A 15,587-nucleotide genomic window follows, 5' to 3' on the forward strand; every position below is an offset into this window, starting at 1 on the left:
CTAAAACAACCTTGTAAGCCTGATTTATAAAGGCATCCAAAAAGGGGGGGATCTTTTACATGTCTTGTAATCCAATGCCACCCTGGCATTGAGGGGGGCTGTTAGAAGATGGGCATAGAAACCCACTGTAAGCAAGGGAGTATAAGGGTAGATGGGTGTGAATAGCCCTAAGGGCAGGGGAAACCCTAACCCTAGCTGGCAAAGGGCTATATAAACAGCCTATGGGTCACTATCACTTGTGAGAGAGTGTACCCAAGTTGTACTCTAAGCAACTTAGTAAGCAAGATTTCATTCTTGTACTTTGAGCTCTTCTCTCCCTCTTGTGCACACATTCTACTGCTGCAAACTCTGATTCTCAACAATGGGCGCACGATTATGTTATTTGTACTTGGACATTGTATTGGGCATGCCAGACTCTTTGGGCACCGCCCGTTAGCTTTATTCCTATTTTGTGCTAAAGCAAACTCAAAAGCTAAAAGCTTGCTATTTTGTAATTTGGGCTATTATTTGAGCTTGAAGATGATTAATACATAAAATACATGCTTTGTGGAGCGCTCACACAAGGCATGGGGGGAGATTGCATCCAATTGGTCTCTGCTTCATGTCGTTCATGCTTTTTACATTGAATTTTGTGCAAAAAGTAGAGTTCTATTGTTCTTGGGGACCTTCCGGCATTCACTACGCGAGCGTACATCAACCGATCTGCACACCAGGTGATGAAATCAAAAGTGAGGTGAGGATGCAAGAAATGCTCAATGCAAACTCCACTCTTCCCCTCATGTTCATAACCTAATATGGCTCTAAGCGTGGGTTCTGGCTGATCTAAGGTCTTACTGAAACTCCATGATGCGTTCTCTATTCTGCTTCAGGGTTGGTTGGTTGGTCACCGAAAGTCAAGCCAAATTCTAAATTTGGTCTGCTCAGTGTCTACCCGTTCGGAGTGAATGCTCGGCTATCCTGTCTGGCCTAGAGGGCTTCTAAGGGCTAGATTGGGTTTCCTGGGGGGTCAGAGATGTGAGCAGGGTGGCCAGGGCTGTAGGGCAGGTTTAAAAACCCTCTATTTAAAGTTCTGGTGAAGTGATCCGATTCTGGGAATCAGACAGGTTGGTCCGATTCTGGGAATTGGACGGGCTGGTCCAATTTTCACAATAAGAAAAGTTGTTCGATTATTGCAGTTGATCCGATTTGAGACTCGAGCAGGGTGGTCAAATTTTACTTTGGTCTAATTTCCCTATTCGGATAGGGGGGTTCGACTACTGCGATGGGTCGAGTGGTCCAAATCTGGGACTAGGACATGTGGTCCGATTTTGACACTGGGTTCGATTATAGCAGTCGGGACGGGGTGGTCCGATTATAGTAGTCAGATCGAAAAAGTGGTCCGATTTTCAGAGTCGGACGGTTTGACTCCAGAAATTGGGTGGTCCTATTCTGGGGGTCGTACGGACTGGTTCGACAGCGCAGACGATGGTCCACGGGTTGCGCGCGATGCTTCAAGGTCAGTGCCTACTCCCTGGAATCATCCCGTGCCTTCCAAATAGGTGCAAAACAATGCAAAGAACTACCCGACATACTTGGAATCAATGTGGCGCTCGAATCGATCGACACTTCAATGATCTCCTTGTTGCTTTCTCACTCACTCACTCTCTCTCTCCCTGGCTCTCAAGCTCACTCTCTTCTCAGAAGGCAGAATGTCAAATGTGGTGTTTCCTGGTTCCCTGGTCCTCTTATTGCCCCATCCCAGCCTGTTGTAACATCATAAATTAATCCCTCATACTCTTCCAGCCAGAAATCTAAATCTGTGCCCCTATTTCCATGTTTCCAGTAGCAGCAGAACCCTTCTGTTTTCCTTCTTTTCCTATCCTGATCTTAACCTAATGCAACCAAAATCAAAACCAGAGATGGAGATGGATGGTTCTGCTCTAAAATTCAACAACAAATCAAAATACTTACTTGCTCCAAGGATCAAAACCTCCTAAATCTCCTAACTATCTCGAGCACCGGTTCAGGCTACAAACCCTACTTCTATGCTCGATTCGATGTGCGCGGCGCTCAAGGCTCAATTCCGTCGGTCCCGACAATGGAACCAAAATGGAGGGGAGCTATGGAGCTCTACCCGGAGACCTACGGACCACTTATTGATCAAGCATTTCAAGCCAAGCGGCCATGGCTACCTCTCACATAGCTGATGCGCAATGCCTACCTTACGGGTGTAGTGAGCTTACCTTGATTCTTGATTGAGTTCCCTCCTCTCTCTTGCACTCCGGTAGCTCCACGATCCTTGCGGCAAGCTCAAGCAATCTCAACCCCTCTCCGTCAAGCTCCATCCTCCATAGTCGCGCGAGAAAAGAGAAGAGAAGAGAAGATGAGAAGATGAAGAGAGAAGAGGGGGAGCTTCTTCTCCACGATCCCTCACTCTCACACACTCACTCCCTCACTCCCTCACACTCCCTCAATCCCTCACTCAAGCACAAGCAAGAAGGCAAGAAACAAGAGAAGAAGAAGAAGAAGCTTTGGCTACACACAAGAATGAGCTTCTCATTCACTTTTGAACTTTATATACATGTCCTACTTTTTGGGCGGTCATCCCCACTTTTTACATGGCCGGCCATTAGCCTAGGCCCTCTTTTCCTATTTCCCACCGTTCTAACTTATCCCATTCCCGACTAATGTATACAATTTGCACAGGAGTGAGCCCGGCACTCTTTTACAAGGATTCGAGAGCGCCTTCACATTTAATGGCGTGCTTTTACTCTTTTCTTTTCTCGAGGCGACACTGAGGTCTTCTAGAGAGGTCGTCATTCAAATTTTTTAGGGTTTGACCTCCATTCGGGGTGCCTTTTCCTTTCTTTGTCCTGTGCCCTTTCAGTTATCTCCTTCTTCCATTTTTCCGCTCCTTTGCTCCATTTTTTGCTCCTTTGTGCTACGGTAAACACTGATTGATAGTGTCTACAACGACGTGTCCAATGTGGGTGACTACACGTCGTATTTTAGTGAGTGGGCTATACTTGCCTCGTAGAATACAAAGGTGGCTACTTTGAATGATCGTGCATTGCAACTAATGCCAGGGGAGGTCATGCAGTATTATAGTGCAGATTCAATTGCAGATACCAACGACTCATTTTTGTACTCTGTTGAGTATTTAAATACATTGGACCTTGGAGGTGGATTTCCTCCACATTTGTTGCTACTGAAGATAAATGCATCTATTATTCTTCTTAGAAACCTAAATTTAGGAAGGGGTATGTGTAATGGTACGTGATTAATATGTAGAGCTTTAAATAGGAAAGTGATAGATGCTCAGATAATAACAGGGGCAAATGTGGGCGAACGAGTTTTTATTCCCCGGATTACTTTTATTTCGAATGCTACACAATTGCCATTTACTATGAAGCAGAGATAGTTTTCCATCTGGTTGGCATTCGCTATGACAATCAACAAGTCACAGGGGTAGACTTTGTTCATTGTTGGGCTTTATCTAAAGGCACTAGTATTTACACATGATCAGCTATATGTTGCATTTTCAAGGGTAAAATCTTCGCATGGTGTGAAAGTGATATTGGGTGAAGAGGATGGGGATATGACCACAAACATTGTATACAAGGATGTTCTTCGAAAGGTGCAGTAATGTGCATTGCTTTCTTTGCGAAGATGTAGTTATTGCCGACCATGTAGGGACACTGGTTTTGCATATATGTGAATTGCTCTTTGTTGCTTTCTTTGTGGAGATGTAGTTATTGATGACTATACAGGGACGCTGGTTTTGCATATATGTGGATTGCTCTTTGTGCCCTGTTTGGTTGGCGTTTACTCTCTTGGAAGTATATTTTTTTCATATTTCACTATTTATTTAACTTTTGCAGATGCCTACCCTAGAGTGGCACTATTACCCAGCTTCTAACTATCAAAAGGAGCTACAATGCACATTACTCACTGTAGCTCCTGATGATATCATAAGAAGGACACTTGCAAGGGTCATCGAGCGTTTATATGATGATGTTAATATCGACATCAAGCTTCCAGTTTTTATTGAGGTTGTACATTGTGGATACACGCAATGTTTTCGGGTGCATATGTACGAGGTTGACCATAAGAAGAGATTTCAATGCTCTCATATTGATAAGATACCAAGGCATTGGTTCAAGTATGGGTTCAAGGATTTGGGTTTTTTTGTGATGTTGCATCAACGTTTTTCAGTACCTACGAAGTGGTTCACAAATGTTCGACCAGGTATTATTATTTTTGGGATGGAATGATCTTTGTTAGTTATTCCACGTACTTATATTGTAATTTTTGTTCCAATGCAGGTGGTAAAGAGAGAGGTAGGACCGTTGCATCACCCATGAGATTACCAATGGAAACTGTGGGATCATTTCCTGCTTCACCTTTACATATTTTGCTCAAGGAGGAGGATTTTGTTAATGATTCCTCAAAGAAAAGGAAGCTTTCTTTCCATTTGGCATCTTGGAGACATTGTTTTTTTTTGTTGGCATCGGCCATTTGCCTATGGTACTTAGAAACACGTCGGTGCCTTATGCTTGGCCTTTGTGGCTTCATTTTGACTAGGTTTCTTATAGAAATTCTTTTTGTGGTGCGCTTGGTCTTTGTCTCAATTATGACCCATTTAGTGTAACGTTGTTGTTCCACGTACTTATATTGTGATTTTTTTTCCAATGCAGGTGGTAAAGAGAGAGGTAGGACTATTGCATCGCCCATGCGATTACCAATGGAAACTATGGGATCATTCTCGGCTTCGCCTTCGCATGTTTTGCTCAACGAGGAAGATTTTGTTAATGATTACTCAAAGAAGAGGAAGCTTTGTTTCTATTAGGCATCTTCGAGACATTATCTTTTTTTGTTGGCATCGGCCATTTGCCTATGGTGTTTAGAAACACTTGCGTGCTTTATACTTGGCCTTTGTGGCTTCGTTTTCACTAGGTCTCTTATAGAAATTCTTTTTGTGGTACTTGGTCTTTGTCTCGATTATGACCCGTTTCAGTATTACGTTGTTGTTTCTAAGTATCGCGTATGCAAGCATATGATTGCTTACATTGATGTCAAGAGGAAAGTTTGTAAGTATGGTGCATGGAAGAGATTGTTTCTATGTCTGGCATTTTGTGTTACAAATTTTTGTAAACTACTTTTAGTTTTAAGTTTTTTGTGTGTGTGATAGAGTGAGAGGGTGCTTAGAGAGAATTGGAGAGAGAGAGAGAGAGAGAGAGAGAGAGAGAGAGAGAGAGAGAGAGAGAGAGAGAGAGAGAGAGAGAGAGAGAGAGAGAGAGAGAGAGTCTCTTATAGAAATTCTTTCGTGGTACTTGGTCTTTGTCTCGATTATGACCCATTTTAGTATTACGTTGTTGTTTTTAAGTATCACGTGTGCAAGCATATGATTGCTTACATTGATGTCGAGAGGAAAGTTTGTAAGTATGGTGCATGGAAGAGATTGTCTCTATGTTTGGCATTTTGTGTTACAAAATTATTTAACTACTTTTAGTTTGAAGTTTTGTGTGTATGTGTGTGTGTGTGTGTGTAAGAGAGAGAGAGAGAGAGAGAGAGAGAGAGAGAGAGAGAGAGAGAGAGAGAGAGAGAGAGAGAGAGAGAGAGAGTGTGTGTGTGTGTGTGTGTGTGTGAGTCACAGAGAGAAATGAATCATATTGGAAATGGAGAGGAGAAATAAGAGGGAGAAAGAGGAGAAATGGATTATTGAGCAAAGTTGCCGTGTGATAGCATGGCAACTTTGCATGCCGCTTCGCGGCAGCTACCGCGAAGCGACCTAGCGTTCCGTGCGCGCACGGAACGCTAGTACATATTATCATACTAATCTAATCTATTTGATGTAATTCTAAAGCATTTTTAATTCAAATACTTAGCCAACCTTCTTACTATATTGTTCTAAGATTGATATTCTTCTTTAAATGAATTTAATTTATCTATGTTGCCTTATGTTTCAGAAAGATACACAGTAGATACTTTTGAAACATGGATTCCTTTAACATTTGAAACAAAAAGACACATCATAGATCCTTTTGGAATATGTATTCCTTTAACATTTGAAATAGAAGATATATTGTATATCCTTTTGGAGCGTCTATTCCTTTAACATTTGAGACAAAGATACTTCGTAGATCCTTTTGGAATATGTATTCCTTTAACATTTGAAACAAAAATTTCTTAAAGAGCATACTATTGACCATTAAGAGTATAAAATATTGTCTCTTTAGATTGGTGGTTATATTATAACATGTGGAGTCACCATTTATCAAACATGAAGTGCACCATTCATTCTTTTTCAATGCAAAAGAAGTAGTCGAAAGGCTATGATTCCCTTTGCTCACAAATACACAAAGCACATGAGAGGCAACCTTGTAAGGTTTGCAAGCTCGACTAATAGGGTTAGTAGGTCTATTAGTTGTTATTGGGTTGGTCACACAGCAAATGGCAAATGCCCACTCTGTAAGATTTAACCAATCAAATTACAGATTCAAGGGTTGGGTGTCCCCTTTTCTTCACACACTAGAGAAGACATGACCTATTGGTTATTGAACCCTTAATATGATCTCCTTATTAAGCTAATGGTTTGGAAGGATGGATCTTCTTGGCTATAGGAAGGGGTCCTCCCTTGAATCACTACTAGTGAACTCCCTACCTACTTTTGGATGGGAGTCTCCCTTGCCCACTTGATAAAAGTAATGGATCAAATGACAGATGCCTACTTTGCAAGATTTAATCAACCAAAGTATTGATTTTGGGGTTAGGCATCCGCTTTTCTTCAAGCATTAATGAGGACATGACCTATTGGTTACCTATTAAACTAGTGAACTCTTAGCATGCTTTACACTTTATAAAAGTGATAGATAGGGGTGCACTTTTTTCATACATGATTAATTAGAAAGATATATTAGTTTTCACTTTTTTGCAAATTATATTTTTGTTATGTAAAGGTATAGTGCCCATGTCCACGTCTTGTTTGAAAAAGTGCATGTATGCACTCTAAGTGGGGCCTAGGTGTTTAATGTCACTACTTAGGTTGGTTACACACTGTAGTGTGGATGGCCATTTTTCCCAAAAAAATGTGTCTGTCGACAACGTGTCATGTTTTTATAGGCCTATGATATTCATTGACATTGGACACTTTCAAGCGGGGGATCTCCCTCATCTTGAAAATTGTCCATGCCCAACAAGCTACATAACAATTTATGCACATTAAAGAAATGTGACATGCATGACAACAATTGAACCTCTACCAATAGGTGTGTGTCATAGCCTTAGCCTTTATACCAATGGGCTACTCTTCCTATTATATGAAACTTATCTACAATTTAGTGTGTAAACACGAGATAGGATGGATTGCATGGGGCAATGTGTACCCGCCCTTAGGCACAATCCCTACTATGAATGGAGTGTGGACTAGTTGCAATGCAAGGACTTCATTAAAAAGGGATGATGGAAAGCTCACACACAGACACACACACACACACTCTCTCTCTCTCTCTCTCTCTCTCTCTCTCTCTCTCTCTCTCTCATAGGCACAATCCCCGCAATAAATGGAGTCCGGACTAGTTGCAGTGCAAGGGCTTCATTAAAAAAGGATGATGGAAAAATTCACACACACACACACACACACCCGTGTTCACATAAAACCACCCTTTAGTGTATTTTTTCCAGGCAGGATTCTCAAAAAACCGGTTAAAATTGAAGCTCATCTTGATGAAAACTAGCATTTTTTTTGGCATTTTAGTTATAAAACCAGCTATTTTCCTCTCAAAACCGCCGGCCGAGGTTAAAAGCTTGTTCCTTTTTTCCATTGGACGGTATAAAAGTTTTTGGTGAGCACTGACACACACACACTGTACACACACACACACTCTCTCTCTGCGTCAATGTCTCTCGGGGGTGCGGCAAGAGCCACTGTCAATCGTGGGGATTCATGGCAAGAACCACGAACACATGATCAGGGCTGTGGGCGGGGATTCGGGAAGGAGCTAAAAATGGGGTTTGAAAATGAGGGGGATCCAATTTAGCGGCGTGGCTGCTAAAGATGGTGGGGCCGAGCCTTTCTGGCTGCCAAAAAGGGCTATGCCAAGTTTAGACGGTTAGAGAGAGCGGCCCCGCCGACTGTGTGAGTCCACAGGCACAGATGATCGTGCTTGCCAAATGCCTGCACTGGCCGTTTAAAGACACAAGATCTGTGGAACATGACAGCGGCATTTTGTAATATGTATGCCTTATTCATTAATACGTTCTTTTCCCGAATCCCGTCAACTTGCGGAAGCGTACAAAACACGAAAATCCGCGCTCCGTTTGTTTGGCTTCTCTAAAACCGTCCATATTTAAAATTGGGAGAGCTGGCATGATGCATCAACCCTATGCCACGTCTGCGCCCCTTTCTCGTGCGCCACGTCAGAACGGCCCTTCACATATGACAGGTCAGCAAGACAGGCTACGTGGTATTCTCGCCTGTTTCGGGAAAACGCTAGAAAATGGTTTCAGATTTGTTCTTCATAATGATGATAATACTTGAAATGCCACAACAATGGCTGCCAGCCTCCTGTGATTAAATAAGAAACTAATTACATTAACTTCAAATGGTAAAGATGCAGGATCAACTTTGAGAGAGAATTTAGCTTAGAGAGAGCAACTTTCCTAAACCACATGTGCTACCAAAAAGAATAAATTGCAAATGGTAGAGTCATTGCGATCACTTGCTTTGCTTATCCCAATAAGAATTCAAAAAGACTTGTATGAAATAATGGACTATTATTGTACACGACACAACCAAACAATGTGTAGCAAACTTGCAACTCTCTTACTAGTTTTAAAACAATTTATTATTGCAAGAAGCTTTGTTGTGAGCCATTGAGTAGAGTGTACTGAGGGAACCTAAGGTATCATGTAGGAGAAGCTCATCATAAAGCTAAAATAGGCTTGGAATTGTAACAGACGCTCAAGAAAGGATAGCCCTTGGTTTGTATGTAAGTTGGGATAGTCGTTGGTTCCATGAAGTTTTTAGGTGATTCTAGAACATTCTACAACATATATGTATCATCACTTTTATGTCATCATGCCATGTGTCAGCATGCATGTTATGTCACATGTCAATATGCATGTCATGCCATGTGGCATCCTCTTATAAATACACGTGTTCCCCTTAATCTCCCTAGGATATAGTTTAAGGGGTCATGGGCTACAAGCCCTTTGTTGAGAGAGTCAAGCTCATCCACTAGCATCTTATTCCCAACATGACATTTGTGTTGCTTACTTGTCACTAGCATGTGTGTGTGTCTTGAATAAGTTGGGTAATTAGGCTAACCAAAGTTAGTAGACTATAGTTAAGAGGCACGACCTAGTCTAGTTTACTAGTGGTTTTGTAGACAGTGAAGGATTCATGGTATGATGGTTGAATAATAAAGAAGAAGAGAGAGTGTAGCTCTTGACCTCCACTCCGATCTTAATCATTGTCTTCCTCTCTTGAACTTTTGTTATGGTATGAGAGCATGTCATGCTCCAGGAACTCTATGACATTAGTTCGCTGAAGTTGTTGTCCAAGGCCTACTGGGGCATCAAATGGAAGGTTCAATGGCATGCAATGGAGCTCAAGGAGTGAGCTTAGTGACGAACATTAATGGAAGAGCAGTAATACATGTTCTTTAGCTAGCATGGATAGCACCAATAGTGGCCAGTAGATCAGCGTGGAAAACAACATAGAAAGGGCACATTTTCAGGCTAATTGTGTGGAGGTTTTGATGGATGTCATTCATGGCTACTATAGTGCAGCATATCTACAACATATTGGCCATCTATGACTAAGCATTGTAGGCAAGATTCAATTACAGCAATCACCATGAACATCAGGTAAAATGTGCCAGTTCTTCTCTAGAGTGTGAAGACAAATTCAACAAGTCACATTTGCTTTATACAACACGTCGTCTTGAGCATTAACTTCAAGGGTACATTTGGCATTAGTGAACACCATTTGAAGCTTGTATTTATCTCATGTTTGGAGCAACAATGAATGTATCAAGCATGCTTGAAGACCACTTAGTCTAGCTTGAAATGTACTCGATGCTCTCTTTGCACTATCAATGATTAATGGCAGCCCATTGTTGATGAATGTCATACTTGCAAAGGGTACAATGACTAATAAGTAATCATGTCAATATCTTTGGTTGGTTAAGAACTTGTGGAATGTATTGAGCTTCATGCATAGGCAGTAGGCAGTTCATAGCAGACATACTATTGTCATAATCTTGGAACAATCTGAGTCTTGGAGTGTTGGAGCTCATAGGAGCATGCATTGATGCCTAACCATGCTTGGATGAGGTCACATGGTTATTGGATGCCTTGTGGAATGTTGTGAGCATTAAATACTCAATCTTGAATTGGTTTATTGCTGTTATTGAAGTTGGCTGACTGTTAACAATCTATGGCAAGCATATGTGGCATTGTTGCCTAAAGAATTAAACAACAAGCATAGGTGCCTATTGAGTTATGTATTGACTCCTAGAGGTTGTGACACTTGGTCGTTGTGATTTGTGGCTTATTTGAGCTGAGAATAACCTCATTTTGATAGAGAATATACAGCTAGTTAAACTTCGACTCTGTAGGCATTCATGAAATGACATCGTACTAGAAATTGTATTGGCACAAGCCAGCCACTTGAAAGTTTTTGGTTGCATTGTATATGTCCATATCCCAAATAAAAAGAGGAGGAAGTTGGATCCTAAGGCACATAGGAGTGTGTTCATTGGTTATACTTAGGAGCAAAAAGCCTACAAATGTTTTGATCCATTTACATGGGAAACATCATTCAATAGAGGTGTTATCTTTGATGACATGGCTTCATCTACTATTGTCCCTATTGATATGCCTTTAGAACATGGGTCTACTATTGTTCCATAGTAGAGTACTACTTTGGCTAGGCCTACAAGTGATGTATCTCCTAGTGTTGGTATCTCCTTGGATTGGAAAATTGCATAGCTATGCATCACCATCCAGACAACACTATGTCTATGAGGGGGAGAAATGATGTAGAAAAAGAACTCCTGGCATGATGACTTCTGAATATGAGTCAGTTGAGAGCCTAGACACAGTGAGCTTGGAATTCCATCTATGTATAATCTTGGTGTTAAGCAGAGCAAATATGTTTTGCCTCATGAAAGAGGGAAATCAAGTAGTGCACTGCAATTAAGATGGTCATAGAGGGTGAGATATCCAATTGATAGATTCACATACAGTGGATATTCTGCAAGCCATTATTCATACATGACTAAGGTCATGGAGCACAAAGAACCCTTTGCATTTGGTGAAGCTATCTTGGATAAGAACTAGTGCAAAGCAATGGATGAGGAAATAACTGCATTGGCTGAAAATCAGACTTGGAAATTGGTTGCATTGCCTGAAGGCAAAAAAACTATTGGCTATAAATGGGTATATAAAGTTAAATGCAAGTCTGATGGTGGCAGCATTGAAAGATACAAGGCTAGGTTGGTAGAAAAAGGGTATGCTCAGTAGTATGGTTTAGACTATGAAGAAACATTCAGCCATGTTGTACCAAGATGGCAACTATTAGAACTGTGGTTGCATTGGCTACAATAGAGTGCTAGAAATTACAGCAAATGGATGTGAAGAATGCATTCTTGAATGGTGACCTAGAATAAGAAGCATTGATGGATTAGCCTGAAGGATATGTACACATGTAGTATCCAAACCATGTCTACAAGCTGAAAAAGGATCTTTGCGGGCTAAAAGAGGCTCCAAAAGCCTAGCATGCATGCACTAGTAGTTACTTGCAGAGCCTTTGCTTTACAATTGGCAGAGCTAATCACAGTTTATTTTCCAAAATGATAGATACATGTTTGGTTGTGCTAGTCATCTATGTAGATGATCTCATTATTATAGATGATGATAATATTGGAATACAAGATGCGATGACTTTGCTGAAAACTGAGTTTGCCATGAAAGATTTGGGCGAGTTGAAATTATTTTTGGGCATTGAAGTGGTAAATTTAGCCAATGGAATTTGGCTGATGTAGAGACAATATGCATTGCTGAAGAAGTATGGCATGATAGAACTATGCATATGGGTTATTACCAACTATTGATTTAGGATAGTTAGGATTATAATCAATACTTCACTACATTTAAACATAGCAGCATTAGAACGCTATTGATTAAGCATAGTTAGGGGTCAAAATCAATACTTTACTTTAGGCATGCATATGAACTGTAAGTAGACTATTGACCTAGGTAATGGCTTTGGGCAATTACATCTCCAATGTACCTAGATCAGTAAAATCAATATCTATGGAATCTTGTGATACTTGAGCAAATAAAGTTGTAACTCATTGGTTGAACTTACAACATCTTTATATGATGGCCTAGACTATCCCCTTGATCTTTTTGCTTTCTTCCGCAAAAATGGAAGCATGCGTCTTGTATTGTGCTCATCAAAGTAATGTCCTCCATTCATTATAGACACACCCATGGATGGTGGAGAATGGAAGCTAACACCAAGAAACCTTCAATTCTATGTTGTATCAATGCATGTAAAATGATATCAAAATGTATTTTGCAAATAATCAATAATTTTCTATACTATAGTTTGAATATAATCAACAATTTTATATTCTATAGGTGATGATACAAAATGAATGGATACTTCAAGACTAAAAAATATGATGTAATTCCCATAGCCCACACCTTATGCAATTGCTAGAAATGTTTGTAGAAAGTATAAATAACCATAAAAGTAAGCTGTTGGCAAAGAATGCATTTCCTCCATGATCTTTTGCTTGAATGGGGAAGTGTAGGGAATATCAATCTTGCCATGATACCATGTAAGACCAATCTTGAGTTGAAAATGGACAGTTTCCTCCATTAAGCCTTGCTATAATTTTTGGAAGAGATGGTTGAATGCTTCATTGAGTAGAGATGCCTCTTGTAATTCTTCAATCCAATCATGATGAAGTTCAATCCATAAAAGATATTCTACAAGCTCACATCCTTAACAATAAATCTGCCACAATATTATCCTTGCCCCTATTGTGAATAATATCAAAGTCATAATTTTGGAGAGGAGCCATCCATCTTCTTTGCTTTGGACTAAGATTAGACTATGTAAGAAAATACTTGAGCACCATATGGTCACTCTTCACATGGAATCGGCTGCCATAAATATAGTGGTGCCATTTCTTGATAACATGAGAAATAGGTGGCATCTCCTAGTTGTATATATTCATTTCCATCTCGTTGTCACTCAACTTGCAAATTTCTAAAGCAATGACCCCATGATCTTGAAGTAAAGATAGCACCAATACCCCATCCACTAGCATCACACTGAATGGTAAATTTCTTGAAAAAATCATGGTAAACTAGGATAGGGACTAAACTAAGTAACTACTTCAACTGATTAAAGCTATAATGAGTGACAGAGTCCCAAAAGAATGCTTTCTTTTTTAGTCAGTCTATCAATGATGCTGGGGTAGTCGTATAATGCCTGATAAATGTGCAATAGAAAGAAGATACACCTAGTAATCCATGATGAAAAGTGGTACTAGTGGGTGTTGGCCATACACAAACACACTCTACTTTCTTTGGGTTATCCGAAATCTCCTTTTCACTCACAATGTATCCCAAGTACTCTAATTTAGTCTAAATGAAGGCAGACCTTATCTCCTTGGCAAATCTAAATGAAGGCAGACCTTATCTCCTTGGCAAAGAGTCTATGCTATCTCAAGACATCAAACACCTTTCTCATATGGGCTAAATGATTCTCCAATGATTTACTATAAATGAAAATATCATTATCAAATAAGATTAATACAAATTTGAAGGGAAAGGGTTGAAGTATCATGTTCATCAAACTTTGAAAGGTGGGGGTGGGGGTATTCATCAATCCAAATGGCATCCCCAAGAAATGATAAAGCTCTCTATATGGTCTAAAATCTATCTTTAACTCATCACCCTCTCTCATCGTGATCTAATGATATCATGATCTCAAATCTATCTTTGCAAATAACTTTTCCCCCTTAAGCTCATCCAAGAGATCATTAACCTGTGAGATAGGGTATTTGTTCTTGATGTTAATCTTATTCAAATCTTGTAGTCAATGCACATATGAGGAGTGACATCTTTCTTTGTAATCAATAGCACTTGAGAAGCACATGGGAAAGAACTAGGCTTTATGAATCCCATCTCCAACAAGTCCTTGATCTGCTTGGCTATTTCTTCTCTTTTGCACTTTGAAAGCCTATAATGGGATTTATTGAAAACCTTTGAGTTGGACTCTAGATCTATAGGATAATCAATTGCTCTTTTTGGTGGGAGAGTAGTGGACACCTAAAGCAAATCCGTATACTCCTCCAACAGAGCTTTTAGGGCTACAATCCTTACTCAATTCTTAGGCTGATTTGTTGTCTCCTTATTGAGATGTAAGTAAAAATTTGAGACTACTTATTGAACTCTTTGTTGAGTTGTCTAATAGTGATAAGCTTAAAATTTGATGTATAATGAACCCCCTCTAAATGTACTAGCTGTCCATCACTCTCAAACTCCATATATAGCTGAGAAAAGTCTAGTGTGATTTTACCCAATTGTTTCAACCAATCACAACGTCAATAGGGCCCATTTCTAGTGCAATCAAGTCCACCTACACTTCATAATTTTCAACAAGACATAGGTGAACTTGTGAATACATTTGAGCACTAATTTTCTCATCCTCATTAGCTTGTACTTTGATTAGATATTGCAATTTAGAGGGTAGAAATTTCAAACAATACATGGGTGTTTTATTGATGAAACTGTGAATGTAATGTCAAATAGAATGAAAACATTCTTCCCTTGGATGCTCCCTTGTATTCTGTGTGTACTAATTGGGTTCCTAGAACTAGTCAAAGCATCCCTTGATATGGAGTAGGCTCAAGTGGCAATATGAGAGGGACCAAATCCACCAAGACCAAATGGTATATGCTTGCTTGCATCAAAGAGAAAACCATTGAATGGATCATAAAACTACTATTGAGCACCCTCCTCATCATATTCTTCAATTTTAGCATGAGCCATAATGTTTGATCCTCAATATCTTCAATGACAAACATACATACTATTAACTTTGAGCTTTTTGTATACACATTTGGAAGCATGGTCTACTATATATATCTCTCCACATTGAAAGCACAAACCTTTTTCCTTCGTTTCCTTGAATAGGACCATAGGAATGAGCTTTTGATTAGCTTGAGAATTTGATTATTTAAACTTGTTTTCCATATGCTTATTCTGTGTTTTAAAACCACTTGTTGGTCTAAAATTACTTTGGGGCCTTGAAGCGTTAAATGGTGGATAAATCGGTACTCTAGAGCCCCATTAGATGTATGATTGTTGCCATAATTATTGCATACTACTTGGCCTTAATTTAAAACAATCCTTGGCTATCCATAATTGGGATGAAATGTATGCTTTCTTCTATACTTTCTTCCATACATTTTCACAAGATCAATAGCCTTGAAAAGTGTAGTAGGGTTTTGCACAATAACATCAACCAATAATGAAGGCTCTAAGCCATACATGTACTTCTGAAACTTGGCATCATTGCT

Source organism: Lygodium microphyllum, chromosome 4 (assembly GCF_053477565.2).
Source record: "Lygodium microphyllum isolate KBCC chromosome 4, Lygodium_microphyllum_v1.1.10, whole genome shotgun sequence".
In the NCBI taxonomy this organism is placed as follows: domain Eukaryota; kingdom Viridiplantae; phylum Streptophyta; class Polypodiopsida; order Schizaeales; family Lygodiaceae; genus Lygodium; species Lygodium microphyllum.